The 19,836-nt window shown below is 38.4% G+C and overlaps 1 protein-coding gene across 1 annotated transcript in view; it reads right to left on the reverse strand.

Annotated features, from left to right (window-relative positions):
• Positions 1-8,187: 8,187 nt before the first annotated feature.
• The window catches only part of CFAP54 (cilia and flagella associated protein 54), a 382,051-nt gene continuing 370,402 nt past the window's right edge, over positions 8,188-19,836 (reverse strand). The window contains exon 69 of the mRNA XM_030819793.1: positions 8,188-8,616. The gene's annotated coding sequence lies outside the window, so the exon portion shown is untranslated. The remainder of the gene's footprint in view (positions 8,617-19,836) is intronic.

Here is a 19,836-nt window from a genome sequence, read left to right on the forward strand (position 1 = left end):
GTGATGTGGTGATGCTGGTGTAAACAAATCTACTGCACTGCCAGTTGTATAAAAGCACATGCAATTTTATACAGTGCATAATACTTGCTAATGATAATATGTTACTAGTTTATGTATTTACTATGGTATATTTTTTATTGTTATTTTAGAGTGTACTCCTTCTACTAAAAAAGAAAAGTTAACTGTAAAACAGCCTCTGGCAGGCACTTCAGGAGGTATTCCAGAAGAAAGTGTTATTATCATAGGAGATAACAGCTCAACACATGTTATTGCCCCGATGATCTTTCAGGCGAACAAGAGGAGGCGTTGGAAGACAGTGATATGGATGATCCTGACCCTGTGTAGGCCTAGAATAATGTATATGTTTATGTCTTAGTTTTAAACAAAAGAGTTGAAAAAGTAAAAGAAAAAATTAAAAGTAAAAGCTTACAGGATAAGGAAACAAGGAAAGAAAATATTTTTTGCACAGCTGTATAATGTATCTGTGTTTTAAGCTATATGTTATTACAAAAGAGCCAAAAAGTTAAAAAAAAAAGAAGTCTAAAAAGTACAAAAATTAGTCAGCTGAGGTTAATTTATTATTGAAGAAAAATACTTTTTATAAACTTAGTGTAGCCTTAGTGTACAGTGTTTATAAAGTCTATAGAAGTGTACAGTAATGTCCCAGGACTTCACATTACACTTCCCACTCACTCAGTGACTCATCCAGAGCAAGCACTAGTCATGCAAGTTCTGTTCATGGTCAGTGCCCTGTAACAGGCATACCATTTTTTATCTTTTATATCAGATTTTTACTGTACCTTCTCTATGTATATGTATATGTTTAGATACACAAGTACTTACCATTGTGTTACAATTGCCTACAGTATTCAGTACAGCAACATGCTGTGCAGGTTTGCAGCCTCAGAGTAATAGGCTATACCACAGAGCCTAAGTGTGTAGTAGGCTATACCATCTAGGTTTGTCTACATACCCTCCATGATGGAACTGGCTAATGATGCATTTCTCAGGATGTGCTAAGCATTGCATGACTGTATACACCCTCACATCTTATTGGTTCTGTTTCTGTGGACAACAGTCACTAGTACATCCTTCCCTCAGCAAGTTAGACAATGCCAAGTACTAAACTGAAAGGATTTCCAGTAATCCATTTTGCCTGTTTCAACATTTCAGATAATTCCTAACACCCCTATAGGGTTAGAAAGACTCCCAATAAATTCCATTTCAATATTTATTAACACCAAAATTAGCCCTTTGTTGTAATTTTGAGTCAGTCTCATAGTAACTTTAAAGATAATTATACTTGAATTGGTAGTAAGAAATAATATGATTAGGCTACTTAACTAAAATTGGTATAGCTAATGTATAATAGGCTACTTCCATTCTATCATAACAATTAACACCAATACCACAACCTTAGTGTGCATTTGCAAAGATTACTACATCTTCCCTGCTCACTTTCAGTCCAACCTCCCTATTGCAGCCAGTGTGATCTTAAATGCAAATATGACCTTATCACTCTTTAGCTTCAAATCCTTCTGTAGCTTCCAAGCCTCCTTCTCATGGCCTACTCAGTTCTTTGTGAGCAGATACACCTCTACCCTCTTCTTTCACAACCCCTACACTATCAGCCTAGGTTTATTCTCTAGCCAAAGTGAACTTCCCATTTCTTGAAGTTCCAGTGCAATGAACTAAGTGTTTATGTCCTTCCAAAATTCATACGCCGAAATCCTAACCCCCAAGGCAATGGCACTAGGAGGTGGGGCTCGCGGGAAGTGATTAAGTCATAAGGGTAGAGCCAACGTGATTGGATTAATGACCTAAAAAAGAGACCCTAGAGAGCTAAGTAGTCCCTTCCACCAAGTGAGGACACTGCTAAAAGTTCCCATCTATGAACCAGGAAACATGCTCTTACCAGACACTGAATCTGCTGGCACTTTGATCTTGGACTTCCCAGCCTTCAGAACTGTGAGAAATCAATTTCTGTTGTTTACAAGCTATCCAGTTTATGGTATTTTGTCATAGCAACCTGAACAGACTAATATAAAAACCCACACTCCACTTTGCCTTTAGGTCTCCAGATATACTATTCTGCAGGCTTAGGATATTTTCCTCCAGTTTCACCAGGTTATTTATTATTTATGTATCTGGTATTAATTTAAAAATTGGTGTTTTAGCCCAAGTTTCCTAGACAACAGAGCCTAAGGCATGAAATCAATGTGGTGCTTTATGAAGAGGGCAGGTGTATGTAATCCCAGGGCAAGCAAATGTGAGAGAAAATTGAGAGACTCAAGAAAGGATGTGAAATGTGTTACCACACTTGCCACTGTTTCATGACATGCCTTGAAGAGATACACAAGTTTTCTCATCAGATGTTGGGTACTCAGAACTTCTCAGGGTAACTGTACAGAGAAACCATGCCTCAGAATGGGAGGAATGGAGAAAAGGAATCTATTTGCCCTGATCCTTCCTGTCTCTTGTGTCCCACTGGACAGAATTCATCCATGTGGAGTTAAATCCTTTATTCCTCAAGGTCATGCCATCTGATCCTTCCTGCAGCCTCTCAGGATACCAGATCCTACATCCAACAGTGTAGCATGTAAGGAATCAAAATTGGCACCTTGGCATAAGGATTATTTTGAGCTGAAGACTTGATATTCAACAGATACAGAAAGAAGCCTTCCTGGAGCTTCTTTATTTGGCTGAAAGTAGAAATTTCTGAGAAATGAGAAGCTGCCATAAATCTCTCTCATGAAAGTTTTATGTCCAAGAAGAAGATGGAAAGTCAGTGCTGAGAGATGGCCCCACACAAATAAATGTTGCTCCATGAGTTTTCCCGTATATTTATCTTCCCACAGTTTGCCAGCCTTGGAAGCCTAAAACCTTTTCCTTTGTCTTGTCACCTCTCTACAGATTTATTGTTCTTCATTAAGATGCTATATATACCCACATTCTAACCACATCTGTTCTGTGGGGGGCAGGCCTATAGAATCATGCCCCCAAAGTCCAAGGAAGCTGAGAGGCCACCCAAAGAGCCTGACCTATCCATTTTCTCAGAAAGAAACATTTATTAAGGACTTATAAACAGAAGCCATGTCTGTGTCTTGACTGGCTTCAAGACAAGATGGTGGATCCCTGTGCCATCACCTCCCAAACCTGGGGCTTAGAGAGCATAGGAAAGGGGTGAATCTGAAGGGATGTGTGGGACAATTGAAGTCTGATAACATTAAGGTTGTCTGACCTAAGGGCAAAGTAACCCAAGGAACAATAGATACACTAGAAATCTTAGAGGCCTTCGAGGAACTGGAAATCAGAAGTGAACATGGCAGATTAGCATCCAAGATGGAGTTGTTTTGGCCTCCACAATCTGTCAGCGACTCATCACTGTGTTTCTCTTGTATGTATTCACTCTACATGCATTAATAAACTTTGTTATTTTTCTCGTTATTGTGTCTTTTGTCAGTCTAATTTGCAGGGCCCGAGCCCTTGGAGAACATAGGAGGATAGAAGAAATGTTTTTTTTTCTTTCCCTACAAATGTTCCCAAAGTGAGTGGTAAAATGTGTTGGTTCGCGTCCTCTGAGAAGCAGACATCAAGACTGGATTAAAGGCCTGGCACTGTGGCTCGCGCCTATAATCCCAGCACTTTAGGAGCCGAGGTGGGAAGAATGATTTGAGCCCAGGTGTTTGAGACCAGCCTGGGCAACATAGCAAAACTCTCTCTCTACAAAAAAATACAAAAACTTAGCCTGGCATGGTGGTGCATGCCTGTAGTCCCAGGTATTTGAGAGGCTGAGGTGGGAGGATCAATTGAGCCCAGGAGTTCCAGGCTGCTGTGAGCTGTGATCACACACGCCACTGCACTCCAGCCTGGGTGACAGAGCAAGACCCCATCTCAAAAAAAAAAAAAAATAGATTAAATATCTAAGAGATTTACTTGGTGAAACAACTGCAAGGGAGAAAGGGGAAGGAACTTGAGAAAGCAGGGAAAGTCAAACTATGATAGAGACAGGGAAGGAAGTTCCCTGGGGCACTAGGCTGATGGGGAAGCATAGTGCCCAAATCACCCCGCAGAAGGGTCCCACATCTCACAGATATGGGCCTGCTTTGCTATCCCTGCACCACTTAGACCCTGGCTGGGCACAGACTGTGGAGGCAGGCATCAGTACTAACGCAGTGGGGTTTCAGAATGCAGAAGCTGGAGTCATGTCACTTCCATTCCCCTCAGCCTGAGATCTGAGTGGTGCATTTCCTGGTCACCACAAAGAGCTGCAATCTCTAGGTGAGTGGCAGAGGCCAAGAGGGAGGGCCTGGCACTCTCAGGGCCACTGAGTGGTGGGTCCCTGGCATTGGCAGCACAGTCCAGGGTAAAGACTGAGAGAACCTGAGGTGACAAACCAGGATCTGTATTTGACACAAGAGTCAAGGCGACTCCTCTAGGAAGCCTGCCCTCATGCATACTAATCTTTCATCCTAAGTTAGGGGCTCCTAGTTTGTGCTGTGATTCTTCTATCAAAGCATTATTATACTTTATTGTAATTGTGTATTTATTAGCAGTCATTCCCGAAAGTATAAGCTCTAAGAGGGCAGGGGCCACATCTATCTTGTTCATGGTCCTCAGAAGCGGTACATCAGAGTTGAACAGATGAGAGGCAGACTCTCTGGTCTCTGCTGCTCACACTTTAAAGGCTGTGCGATGATCTGCAAACTGTTTTATACCTAACATTCACTGTCTTTAAAATGAGTCACATTTAGAGGCTATGAGGTATAAGAATATAAAAACATGTGCAATGGAATTTCTGTATTCTCAGAATTTTTACTAAGCCCCAAAGATAAGAGTAGTGGTTAATCACATTCTATTCCATTCCCACTCTAAAGAATGCAGAAAAAGAGCTTCCCATCACCCCCTTCCAAGACTTGCCAAAAAATGGCATACTCGCTCTCCCACCTCACTCATTCCTGCCACCCCACACATCCTATGCAAGCAAATGAGAGCTCATTTAACAAGGGAATTTGTTGGGAGTGGAGTGCTATGGCTTTTTGTTCTTCTCTTCTCTCCCCATGGGTTGCGGGTGATGGAGAAGAGTATTCTCTCTGCAAAACTGAGGGCTCTAGAGGGTAGCACGGTAGAGATCAGAGTGCTGGCAATGGGGAAAGACTATAGTCACTTGTCAGCTTCATCTGGGGCCATCAGGTGTGGGCAGAGATGTTGGGAAGAAGGATTTTTTATCTCTTGAGGTTGGGGCTGTATGTGAACATGGAGTGTGTGCTTCCTGCCTGCAGAATTCTGAAGGTGGAAGACTGCCCAAGGCAAGGATAGAAGGCAGTGGTGTGAGCAACCTGCACACTCAGTGTTTGGTGGGATAGGATGCCACAGAAGGGACACCAGCTCTGAGCATCTTGAAGGAACCCCACTCAAGAGGGCAGCCTTCTGGAGCTAGGGGACCCCACAGTAAGAGGCTATGGGTGTATTACAGGGCAGGGATGTAGAAGCTGAGGAGGGATTGCAGGAGGTCAGCTGGAAGTGCACTCTTCCTTTCAGGACACATGCCCACGTCCCAGCACATCCAGTTCTGGATGGACTCAAAGATTCTCCCTGGCTCTCCCAGGACCATTGGTTGGGGGGCACCTAGGATTGCGATGAAGACCAGGGAGAGGCCATGGGAGGGATCCACACTGTGCACACAGAGGGCACAAGCAAGCTCTAAGGGCATAAGTCATGTGAGACTTTTACCCTTATCTCATGTGGCTTGTGTCCTCCTGGGCCTCACAAATGCGAAAAAAAAAAAATCTTTGAATTGGATGTAAGATTGAAATTTTGATTTATACTGGACTAGACCTCATAATAATTGGAAGTAAATCTAACTCCCAAAATGGGACTTGTCCATATATTGAAAGTGACTGGAAAACATTATGGGGCAATGAAAATATCCTGGCAAGAAAATATCCACAGTAAAGAAGGGAGATTGGACAGAGCTCAACCAAAGGTAGTGGTTGGATTAAAATAACAGGTTAGGGGGATAAGAGAATAGTGAGAAAAATAAAATATTTAAACAAATGAAATCACTATGCAAATTTCCATTCTAGCTGTCAGAAAATAACTTCCCATTGCATTTAAAAAACACATTTAAAAAATTATATATGTTTCCATTCCTGTCTTCTGCAAAGATTTTCAGAATAGAATCTTTTGAAGTTGTAGAGTTTTGATAAGGTACTTTGGTGTTTGCTCTGTAAAATTTATATACATCTTTTAAATTTGACTGAGAACAGCATCTCTAAATGGTCCTTGTGCAGCATAACCAAACTCATATTTAAAATCTATATGTCACACTAAAGTAAAGGCCAAGCCAAAATTAAAAACCGTATTTCAGTATGCAATATTAGATGAGTGAACCCATCATTAAGGAGTAGACTTGGTTGCAGTTCCATCCAGCACACAGCAGGATCACTGTCACCTGCCCTCCCCGCCAGACTCTGCAGGTTGTTTTCTGCCTACTGCATGCCCTGTGTAATTCTGACACTCTGGGATTGAAATGTGGTTTGGCATTTTTATATCACCTTTGACTCAGAGCCTCTATGAGTCTCAATTGGTTCAGTATATGGGTCATCCTTCCTCACTCAGGCTCTTCCCTGACTCACCCTAAACATGGACCAGCCGTGTGTCTGTTTCTCTCAGAAGGCATCTGCGTGTAGCAGAGGAAGGGGGCTTTATGCCTCTCGGTTGCTTCTCATCTATTTTCCCTCCAAGCTCTTCCTTTTTCCATTGGCCTTCTCCATGAGTCTCCCCAAGAAATTAATTTCCCTTTACCTTGTCCTATAAAACAATGTAGACTTACCACCTTCCACTTGCTCAGAGCTTCCACTTACCTATACATAAGGTGCTCTGTCAATAATGACCATTTTGTCCAAAACTTCACCCTTGAGCAGCACTAAGAACTGTTAGAGGCTTTGCAACTTCAGCTTCCTTCTCCTTTTCTCTGCTACCAGTCTCTAAAATCACTCAGCTGAAGCAAAACATTCAGAGATAATGGAAAAATAATGGATAAGCCGCTCCCCTCTTTCACCCTCCCTAACTTCCTGGAGAGGTTGGTGAGGGGGCATGGTGACCCCATTATGCTTAGGATGGGTCTTTAGGAGACCTCAAAGGGGAAGGGGAACAATCTATTTGTTTACCCACTAGATAAACTAACTTTCCCACTCCCACACTTTTGAAAGCAGACAATGCTAAGACAATTTTGGTTTTAAGTAACACGTTTTCGTCCTCTTTATTTCACATTTGCCACTTGAACTATTCCACATACATTTAATAAAGAAGTCTATGCTAATCATTAATTATGATACCAATACACCCGTTGTATTGTATTCAAATGTAACTCACATTTGTGGATTTCAAAGAATTTCCCTAGATTTAATTAATCCTCAGCTTCGCTAATGAAAAGCATTGCTTCTAACTGGCATGTGTGGGTTTCTAATCTTTTCCTTAAGGTCACCTCATTTTTCATGAAAACGTACATTTAGAATTTAACATTGCAGATCTTTCACATTCCCTATTAAGCAATTATTTTGATTACTTTATCTTTCCTTTTTTTCCTAGGCTATTTAGGTTGGTTTCTGCCTATCATGAGCCAAGTATAATTCTAAGATTCTCTTTTACTTCCTTTATTAGCATGATCTGCATTAGCAAGGGATTCATTTTCATTCTGAAGACTGAAAACAATTTCATTATCTGATAAAAATTATCTTCTCATATGCTATAAGAGGCAATTCTCCTCATTTATGGTCTCATTAGGTATTTCATCTACCCAATACATCTTTTCAATATTTCTTCCTGGAAGTAATCATCTCGTGGCTCAACTAACAATATTTTGGACTAGGGATTCTTGTTTTTGTCTTCCTACCCTCTTCCCGCCCCCCCAATATAGTTACTGCATCATCTCCTCTGTGAATCCTTGCTATTTCCCTGCCTTCCTAAAACATTTTGTGGAGGCTTCACGTTAACATCTATCTGCATTGTTGTATTGTGAATTGTAAGTTTACATTTTGTTGCCTTTAATATACTATCAGCATCTTAAGGGATGAGCCACAGCTCATGGATCTTTGTGTTTTTAGAGCCTGGAACTATGTCTAATATAGAGCAAAGCTCCAAAAATGCATATTGAATAAATGAAGGATAAATACACATGCATGCTCATTTTTACCAGAATGTAGTTTTAATTTACTTGAGAATTTGTTCTTTTCAAAACACAGGAGACAGTAGGGAAGCCAAAGCAACTTGATAAAGAAATAGGTAAGCTGGACAAATTGAGAGCAAGCTGAGGAGATATACAGACCTGGAACTCACAGAGAAGACAGCAGTTAAACTGCCCTACTGGGAGCTAAAACACCTATGAAGCTGCAGGAGGCCAGTTGATAAACAGCGAAATCTCAAAGCAATATCTAGAGTATTTGTATATATCAGATGGTGCAAGATCCAAGTTTGAACCGGAGGCTTCTGTGCAAGCAAGACATTGAATCATGACTACTTCTTCTCACCAAATTTCCAAAGGCTGACAGATATTGCTGAAAAATTCCTCAGTCTGTTGTCATACTCTTGATTTATTTCTCAGTTTTATCATCCCTAGAGGAGGAAAAAAGAGTAATACCTTGAATTTCATATAATTTTCCTCATTTCAGAAAGTGCATACTTCATTTCACCTCACCTGTTAAACAAAAATTATGCTCCTGCACTAGTCCTCAGCAGACCTGACCAAACCATACTGGAGTCTCTCATGCTGAATGCCACATCATCAAACCAAAACTTTAAAAAAGCAGAGATCCCAAAACAGAATAGAACAATTTTTCCTGAAAACAGAAGATTCCAGTTTACCTGAGTGAGTGTAATAAGGAAGTCCCTCTGTTTTAACTCTTACAAAAAAGCAACCTGATATTAACCAATCAGGTTTTCTTTTCTGTTCTTCCGTTTTCTTGTTCCTACCTTGCAAAACTCACTGTTGTGCCATTGTCCAGCAGGAGCTCTCATTCTGTTCTGCAGAATGGAGGCTGTCCCTGATTCATGAATTGCAAATAAAAGCAAATTCCATCTATAACTCACTTTGTTGGAATTTTGTCTTTTGACACTATATGCATATTAGAAATGTAAAGAATGTTGAAATATCATCCTGTGGAATTGAGATCAATTCCATGGGACTGTCAATGTGTCCCGTTGGCTGCTTGGAGCTGGACCCATTTTAAGGAAGAAGAGTTCTCTAGAGGATTTTGATCATGTTAAGTTTAAGATTCGATTAAACTTCTAAATGGAGATGTTAAGTAGGCAGGTGGCTACAGGAATCTGGAGATAGGAGAGTATGCTGGGTTGGAGATAAAAGACTGGAGGATTTTGGCATATAAATGGTACTGGATAGGGTTATCTTGAGTGAGAATATGGAGAAGACAAAAGAGAACATATGCTATGGAGAACCGAATTTTTTGATTAACACTCTAGTCAGGTAATCTTTGAAGTCTTGGGTCAGCAAATCATAGCCCCCAGGTAAAATTTGGACCACTGCCTGATTTTTGTGCAGTTCCTGAACTAAGAATAAAAATAATTTCATATTTTTTTTTTTTTTTTGAGACGGAGTCTTGCTCTGTCGCCCAGGCTGGAGCGCAGTGGCACAATCTCGGCTCACTGCAAGCTCTGCCTCCCGGGTTCCCGCCATTCTCCTGCCTCAGCCTCTCCGAGTAGCTGGGACTACAGGCACCCGCCACCACGTCCGGCTAATTTTTTTGTATTTTTAGTAGAGACGGGGTTTCACCGTGGTCTCGATCTGTTGACCTCGTGATCCGCCCACCTCGGCCTCCCAAAGTGCTGGGATTACAAGTGTGAGCCACCGCGCCCGGCCAATAATTTCATATTTTTATGGTAGGGAGAAAAATACAAATAATAATATTTCATGGCACATGAAAATTATAAGAAATTCAAATTGATTTTTAAAAGTTTTATTGGAACACATCTATGCCTTTTGTTTATATGTTGTGTATGGCTGCTTTTGCACTGTAATGGCAGAGCTGGCTATTTGCAATAGAGACATAAAGCTAGATTTACTATCTTGCCCTTTATAGAAAAAGTTTGAAGACCCATGTATTGTGTGAGAATGTGTCTTGGAACCGCTATGGCCACTGTTGCTGCCAACAGGAAAACTAGACTGAAGACAAAATGTCACAAGGAAGGGGTCTGCTGATATAACTGCTGAGAAATGAATGACAGCTCAGATGTGAATCATGAACCTCTGGATTGAGTCGAGCCAGAAGCTCACCTTACCTCCAGAATCTTCAGTTACATAAACACATAAATTTCCTTTAGTGTATGACCCAGTTAAAGGTAGAATTTCTATTATCCAAAACCAAATGATTCTTAACTAACACAGTTGTAAGATCCAGATATAATCTCAGCTCTTTTTGCCCTTAATATCCCCAAGCTTGACTCAAACCTCCCATTTCCTAACCTATGAAAGTCTAAAACTATTCCCATGATTCCTACAAATTCCCCAAAACTTATGTTCTCATGATCCTTGTTCCAGAAATACCATGTTCATGATGCATGCAACTTTTCAACCATTCTACCTCATCAGTAGCTTCTCAAACGTATAAACACATTTTACGACTATCATTTTTGTGAGTTTAGTAATTTTACTTAATGTTTGAGGGATCACTGTAAGGTGTCACTTAATCCACTATACAACCTTCTGTCATCTGATGGCTATCTATTCTTTTCTTCTCTTTCTCTTTTACTTCTCCAGTTTTCAAAGTAAATAAATTCCTCTCTTTGTAGGATAGGCAGCCATTCCAGTTTACCTGGAGCTGTCTTAGTTTGGGGATAGTCCCAGATTTTGCACTGAAAGTCAATCTCAGTTCTGGAAAAACTGGGAAGATTTGTGACCCTATCTCTGGTCTCAAGTAATTCTACCTGCTCCTCTGAAGCATCAAAGCTACCCCACATCAATGGCTCATAGAGACCACCTACTCCAACAGACTTATCAAAATACCTTTCTAATCAAGGCACCTCTGTGCTTAAAGGGAATTACTGTACTAGATGTTTAAAAAATAAAATGTCTCATCATTAAATGCAAACACATTTAGAACTATGTCATCTTAACGAAATGATGCTTTCATCATTATAAAATGTTGTATTTCACCTCTGGCAGTATCCATTTTTGAAATATACCTTAATGACAATATAGCGACACCAGCTTTCTTATGTTCAGTGTTTACGTGGTCTCCACTTCTCCATCCCTCTATTTTCAATCTGTTGGTGTCTTTTATTTAAAATAGAACAATCTCTGTTTTTAAGTGAAAGTTTTGGTCCATTTACACTTAATATAGTTAATAATATGGTTAAATGTAAGTCTAGTGTAAGTCATCTAGATTAATAGGCTGACTTTTTTTTTCTTTCAGCACTTTTAAGAAGGCAACCCATTATCACTTGGTCTCCAATGTTTCTGATGAGAAGTCAGCCTTTACTCTTATTGCCCCCTTCCTTAGGACTTTGTGTTGTTTTTTTTTTTTCTTCCGGTTGATTTTAATATGTTTTTCCTATTTTTGATTTTCAGAACTGTGACTATGATTTGCTTGGGTGTGGTTTTCTTTTTATTTATCATGCTTGGAGTTCATTGAACTTCCTAAATCCAAAGGCGGTTAATATTTTAAATCAAATTTGAAAAAATTTTGCCATCCTTTTTTCAAAGGACTCTTTCCTTCCTATGTATGACTTCAATTTTCTTCCTATCTGGGACTCGTTCCTAACTTCCCTTCCTGTCTTAGACTTCAGTTTCACACATGTTGAAACATGAATGGGCCGTCATAGCTCTGAAATTTTTGAAAATCCTTTTTTTTCTCAGTGCTTAGATCATTTCTACTGATCTGTCCGGAAGTGTACTGTTTTTTTAAAAAAAATTCTGTAGCACCTAATTTGCTAAGTCCATTCAATGAATTTTTAAATTTCAGATATATTTTTCCAGTTTAAGGATTTCCATTTGGTTCTTTTTCTATTTCCGCATGTATCCTCATATCCCCCATCTCTTTATCCATTATAGCAATCTTTTTCAATAGATTATTTTACATGTATATTATAGTTATTTTAAAGTCTCCATCTGCTAATTCTAACACCTGGAACTTCTGGAAATGTGTTGACTGCTTTTTTCCTAGATTCTGGATGATATTTTCCTGCTTCTTTGTATATAAAGTAATTTTTAATTATTTACTGTGCATTGTGGGCAACATCGTTGAGTTTTGTTCTAGCATACAGTTAAATTACTGACAACTGCTTTTATCTTATGGAGGTTTGATGGGTGGGCTTATTTTTGCTTTGCTGTTAGGCCTCATTTGTAGTCCTTGGTTCTAAAATCCTTATTCTTAAGGTATTTCCCTCCTAGGGTTTTAATGAAAAGCACAAATAATGTATTAAGTCCCTTTTCCTCGACTGGACTTGAATTACAAAATTTGTCTCTCCAGTACCATGCAGCTGTTGAAATCTCTGAGGCTTCGTTCTTTGAGCCTTTCAGCTATGACTTTCCATTGGATTCTCTGGAGTCTCATCATGTGCATGTGTTGTTGGTAGTCAGCCAACAGTTTTAGGAGAATTTGTGCACAGATTTTAGGGCTCCCCACATTGTCTCCCTCCTTGTTGAAACATTCCCTCCTTAATTTCTAACTACTCTGGCAGACCCACACCCTGACTTCTGAATCCTCAGTTCAGTCATTCAGCCTCTTCTTGATTGCACTCTGTCCCTTACGTATTTTGCAAAATGAGGTGTGTCCTCAGACAAAAGGCTGTTTAAATGTGGACCTCACCTAGTTTGTTTCCATATTTCAAGGATTACCATTCCTCTGGTTTCTGCCTATTTTTAGTCATTCCCCAGGGACTTCAAACGTCGTTTTAATTCTGATTTTATGATTGTTTGCACTGTTTTTTGATCCAGAGTTCAAAATTGTTATTGGCAAATGGTAGTTCAATAAAAGCCACTCTGCTATCACCAGAAATGAACTCCTATCATTACCATAAAAAAACCAAACCAAACCAAAACAAAACAATAACCTCTGATCCTTCTAGACAGAAATGAACTTCCCCCGAAGATGTATGTAATAATATAAGAATGTAATAATGGTTAAGAGCTACCTGTTATTGAGCATCCAGTATGTGTTGGACATTGTTCTAGGTGCTTTATGTATCCTAAATTTACAGATGAGAAAACTGAAGTACAGAGAAGTTAAGGAACTTGGCCAAATTCATGCAGGTGGTAAAACGAAAGCCAGGACTATCCCATGTCATAGCTGACTCCCTCACCCATGATACTATGCTGCTATTCAAACATAGGGTAGTTGTTCCTTGATGGAAACAACTTAGAAGAGACTTAAGCTTGTAGAAGAGAATTCAACTAAATAGCTTTTATAGTTCCTTTAAATGTAATAATCTGTTTTCTTTTTTTTTTCTTTGAGACGGAGTCTCACTCTGTCGCCAGGCTGGAGTGCAGTGGTGCGATCTGGGCTAACTGCAACTTCCACCTCCCAGGTTCAAGAGATTCTCCTGTCTCAGCCTCCGGAGTAGCTGGGACTACAGGCATGCACCACCACACTCAGCTAATTTTTGTATTTTTAGTAGAGATGGGGTTTCACCATGTTGGCCAGGATGGTCTCAATCTCTTGACCTTGTGATCCGCCCACCTCGGCATCCACAAGTGCTGGGATTAAAGGCGTGAGCCACCATGCCCGGCCTAAATGTAATAACCTTCCTTCCTTCCGTCCTTCCGTCCGTCCTTCCTTCCTTCCTTCTTTCCTTCCTTCCATTTCTGGTTGATGGAGTTTTGTTCTTGTTGCCCAGGCTGGAGTGCAATGGCATAATCTCGGCTCTCTGCAACCTCTGCCTCCCAGTTTCAAGCGATTCTCCTGCCTCAGCCTCCCAAGTAGTTGGGATTACAGGCATGCACCACCACACTCGGCTAATTTTGTATTTTTAGTAGCGATAGGGTTTCGCCATGTTGGTCAGGCTGGTCTCCAACTCCCGATCTCAGGTGATCCACCCGCCTCGGCCTCCCAAAGTGCTGGGATTACAGGCATGAGCCACCACTCCCGGCCCATAATAATCTATTTTCTTACAAAAATTATAATTCCAACTCAACTAAAAGTATTAATTTTCATGTCAGAGAAATTAATTTTCCTCAATCACCAATCCAGAAATGTATACATCAAATAGTATTCCCATATCGACTCAGCTCCTGCAGAACTATTTCTCTTCTCTACTTTTGAATTTGACTTCTAGCACCTCAGGCGGAACTATGTACTTGTGGTTATCTGAATTGCTGAAGCACTACTTGTATATTGTATTCATTCTGGATGCAATGTCAAGATTGATCAACCAACTTATTTCAAGCAGTTCAAAGAATCAGCCTTTGAAGTCTTGAGAAATAGCCGTTTTGGTGTGTTTTTTCCCTACAACCCAAAATATATTTGAAAAATATTTTTAACCAGCAAAATTGTTCTAAGAAAAAAAAACATATTATTTTTCTCCTCAAAGAAAAATTAAACTATTTTTAAGGTCAATAAAAACATTCCTTTCCTTGATACCCTTCCCTTGCTACATGTCTCCCAAATTGTTTAAAACTAATTAGTCAGAAATTGACATTGTTTTGCAAAAATAAACTAAATGACAAATCCTTGAAAGAAAAGTCTACAGTCCTTGAAATGATCTATAAAATGTGTTTTATTTTCCTGTGGGCTGCTATTGAAGACAGTTTTTTTTATGGGATGTTATTATCAGGATTCACAGGAAAACTTATTTTCTGGAATGAGTACCAGGATCAGTAATAGCAATGCATCTCCTAAGTATGTGGTCCATTTTTCCCTTAAAATGCTGTTGATCTTGTAAAGCACTGTATTTACTTGTTAGCAAGTGCTGCAGGAAAGCATACAGCCAATCTATGGTTGACTCCCAGTGAACATAAAGGGTGAATGGCACGTTAAAAAAATTAAAAGAAAAAAAAGGGCTCAACTCCTGGCTCCATCTTACTTTTCTACCATGTCTTCTTTGCTAATTTTTCTTGTCTGGTTTTAATTAATCTTACCATTATTTTGAATGCATACTTATAAGCTACCTTAAATTTTTTTGAGCAAGTTCAAATATGAATAACTAAATGGTCTAGATTAGACTGCCAAAATTTAAAAAATAAGAACCATTGAACCATAAACAAAAATGGAAAGGAAAACGAGAATGCAAAAAAAAAATCACAAAAACATATAAAAACAGTTTGTATTCCTGTTATTGAGGGATCTTGGAAATCTCAAAAAAAAAAAAAGATGAACATACAAGTAAAAAATTGAGCAAAGATCCTGAAGAAGCATGACAACAGAAAAATATACAGTGGACCAAAAAATGTGAAAAACATTCAACCTCAATAGGAGTCAAATAAATATAAATCTAAACTTAAGAATAAATTTTTGTACAAAGTGGGAACATAAATTTATTTGTTTCCTTGAAATCTACCTACTTTGGTGCCTGACCTCAAGGAGAGGACAGATATGCAAACAAGCACATGCAAAATAGAATGAGTGTGATAAGAGCACCTATGTGTTACATGGAGACACCAGGGAGGAAGTGGTACGGACAGGCTCCATGGTGGAGGAGACGCCTGGGTTGAGTCCGGAATGAAGACTTGAGGCCATAGGTATGAGTCTTTATTTAAATTGATGAATAAAAATTGTATATATTTATCATGTACAAACATGTTATTCTGAAATATATATACATTGATTATTATTATAGAATAGGTAAATTGAGCCAATTAATATATGCATGTCCTCACATACTTATTTTTTGTGGTGAGAACAGTTAAGATCTTCTCTCAGCAATTTTTGAGTGTACAACACATTGTTACCAACCATAGTCATTATTTTGTGCAATAGAACTCTTGAACACATTCTTCTTGCTAAATTGAAATTTTGTATTTTTGACCAACATCTCCTCAACAGCCCCTCCCCTAGTCCCTGGTAACCACTCTCTGCTTCTACGAGTTTAACTTTTTTAGATTCCATACATAAGTGAGATCATGCAGTATTTGTCTTTCTGTGCCTGCCTTATTTAACTTAGCATAATGTCCTCCAGGTTCATCCACGTTGTGGCAAATGACATAATTTCCTTACTTTTTAAGGCGGAATAATATTTCATTACATATACACACACATTCCACATTTTATTTAGCCATTCATTCATTGATGGAGACTTAGGTTGATTCCATATCCTGGCTATTGAGAGTAATGCTGCAATGAACACAGGAGGGCAGATATCTCTTAGACATGTTGATTTCATTTCCTTTGGATATATAGCCAGTAGTTAGATTGCTGGATCAGATGTGAGCTTTTTGAAGGAAAGGACTGCCTAAGTGCCACTGCTTGTGTGCACAGTTCCTGGCATAGTACTAGAATTTGATAAATATTTTTTTAAATAAAGAGAAAGGACATTTTTGCCAGGAAGCAGAGGACCAGACTAATGAATAAGATCTATCAAATGAACAAATGTATGCTTGAATGAATGAGCTCAGTTTGTCAGAGAAATACTAATGTATCTATGAAAAAGAGATTAAATGACCAGCCTCCAAAGGACAAAATGAAGATTTAATTTTTTTCCCTCCTATGGATCATTACATATACTTTATTACTAGGAAAACAAACTCTGGACAATTCCTTTGGCCCTAATTACATCTTGATCATTCTAACTGCATTTCATCCAAACCCCAGCAGGTCTAAACATTTTCAACTTGAGCATTTTCCCAGCCAATAAGCTCTGAAAAGGCCTGTCTATGTTACACTTAGGGAATATAAACAGTTGACTTGAATCTCAATGCTTTTCTGAACATTGTTTTGTTTTATTTCTGGCTATGAGGGAAAATAATTAGATAGGCTATAGAAAATGTAGTTAAATATTAACAATGGTTATTTTACAGTGGTTGACTTCTGGGTAACTTATTTTCACCTTTCAATATTTTGTAGATTTTCTACATTAGTTCCGAATTGCATTTATAATGATAAGAAAAGAAATCAGTCCAATAAATTCTTGTGAATCTTGTGGGGAAAAATTAAATTAGGCAAGTTGTGAAACTACTTAGAAATCTTTGAATTTCTTAGAAATCTATTCGGTTTTCACATCATGTACAATTTAAAGGGATGGTTCAGGGTGGTTTGTACTTGGGCAGAATCTGGTTTTAGACCTATTCCATTCTAAGCTGTTAAATACAAAATGTATGAAAGTTATCTTAAATATCAAACAGGAACAAAAGCAATTCATTCGCAATTAATTTTGAATAGTCTCTAAAGTTCCAGTTGAAAATGGTTATTTTACAGGGTTTATATATTACAGGTTATGTTACAAATTATTACTTGTTGTAAAAAAGTTCCCATGCCTCTGAACCCAGCTTTTTAACTAATGAATTTAATTATGAAGAAAACTGCTGTCACTGAAATCTTCTTCTTAATCATGCCTGTACTTATGACAAAAAATATCTGTTGCTACGGAAATTTTAGAGTCAAAGTTGCAATTCATAAGGCTCTACTGAAGTGGAAAGTAGAAATAGAAAATGAGTGTTAGTAAAGAGAAACTTCTTTCTTAATATATTTTTAAACATCAAAATTATGGATGATAGATGGATTTTACAAGTAAATCTCATTTTGCGTAACAGTCATGTAAAAAGTTCTGCATATATCTAATTTTGGAAAATCAAATAATTTAAAGTATAATGAGGAACTTAAAATGGATAGGAATTGAACAGGGAATCTGACTCAATTTAATCAAACATTTATTAAGGCTCTCCTATCTTATATTGAAATTTAATATTTTCATGGATTGAGTTTTCTAAAATTGGGCATATGTATATAGTTTAACATTAGTTTCAAAATGAGTTTTAGTTGTCATTAAAACCCAAAATAATGAAACCAGATGTGAACTACTTAGTTCCAGTCATATAATGAGATGAGAATCATAGTTCAATTTATTAGTTATTTACTGATAGGCGAGCCAGTAACTATACAAAGCTTGCCAGCCAACAAGATGAGGAAGGGAATTGATGTGTTTTTAATTTATGAAACACATTATGTATGCAAAAGAAGTAGAGACTAATATAACAAACATTCAGCTTAAGACAGAAAATTTTACCAAGACAAATGAAACCTCCTGAGCATTTTCCCTAGATTTCATCCTCCCTCCTTTATCCAAGAGGTGACCACAAACCTGAATTTGGTGTCAATCATTAATGAACTTGTGTTAAAAGTATTTTTAGTATATATGTACTCATCCATAAATACTATATTATGTTATTTTGCCTGTGTTTAAGCTTTATACAAATGGTATACAACGGTATCTTCTTACATATATCCTGCAACACTTGATTTTCTTTTGCTAAACCTGCTTTTTAGATGAATCCAGATTGATATATATCTCTGTTATTAATCCATTTACGAATGTTGTTTAGTTATTCATTATTTACTTATTTGTAACTTCTATAAAATATTCTCTTGTATGACTATGCCACTATTTCTTTATCCATTCCACCTGATGGATATTTCATAGGTTTTCCTTTGTTTTGACTATTATAATCAATGCATCAGAAATTTGCACAAGTCTTGTTAGGCAAATGGGTGGGAGCTCATTTTGTAGAATATACCATAGCATTTCAAATGAGAGAAAATGGCAAAGATTAGTTAAGCAGTAGACTTCTGGGTTCACTGTTTTCTCCCCTAACCCCCTTAGGGGCTTGTTCAATCCTATGCATACATAGATAATATTAAATAAATAATAATAATATTTAAATCTTTTTTAGGGATGAAGATGTGTAGGATGACATGTATATTTCATTTAAGTTTTCAGGTTTTATGGGCACCCTATAAGTTCCATGATGCATTAGGAAAAACAATGTACCCAGTCTCAAACTGAATGTAACCTAGAGTAATGTGGAGCAGGCTCGCACACTTATGACACCCTTGAGCTACTGTTTTAAGGCTGTTATATGAAAATACAATAAAAAACTATGTGTCCAAGGACACTTTTAAGAGCCAAATGAGCAGGGCACCTGGAAGTGCTCTAGGAGTCCTCGGAGGCAGACACCCTTCTGCATGGTCATTTGAACTGGATGGAGGGATTTGCATGATGTTGCTCAAAAGGGGCAGGAAGGGCAATGCAGACTGCAGGCAGAAACCAAGTTTCTGGAGAGTACATTTCTACTCTCCAGAAATTTACCACTTCCCTCCTGCAATTCTGTGACGAACAAGTCGGCTGAGCTGGGGACTGTGTAAAGTGCCTACGCGTGAAGTGAACCAAGACCACCGCATTTAAGCCTCTGAATAGCTGGCAGGTGGTCAATTTCTAAAGCAATCTCTTGGAGGTTGATATGGAGAAAGATATGGGAAGTGCTGCAGTTTTATTAGCTATCACTTAGCTGCTGGCATGGGCTTCTCTTCCCTCCTTCCTGACTTCCCTCGCCTGTGTCTGCTCCCCTTCTTCTCCCCCTTTCAGTTTGCCTCCTGTCATTCTCTGTTATAATTAAAACAAATAGAAAACATTGCAGGTGTCTGCTATAAAGCATTTGCAGATACTGTACAATTTCAAAAACCAGCTGCAAATTGTGTAATCTGGTCTTTAAAAAAAACTCTGAAAGACATTTCTGGAAATAAACACATCTTTCATCCTGTAGATTTTGAATTTTCTTTTTGTTTGTACTTCAGCCCAGTTCATCATCATTTCCTTACCGCCTTGCACAGAAAGTTACAGCTTTAACCAGTGAGTGTTGCTCCTATTTTAGAAAAGATGGGGAATTTTGGAATG

The sequence above is a fragment of the Nomascus leucogenys genome, chromosome 10 (genome assembly GCF_006542625.1).
Source record: "Nomascus leucogenys isolate Asia chromosome 10, Asia_NLE_v1, whole genome shotgun sequence".
NCBI classification, from domain to species: Eukaryota; Metazoa; Chordata; class Mammalia; order Primates; family Hylobatidae; genus Nomascus; species Nomascus leucogenys.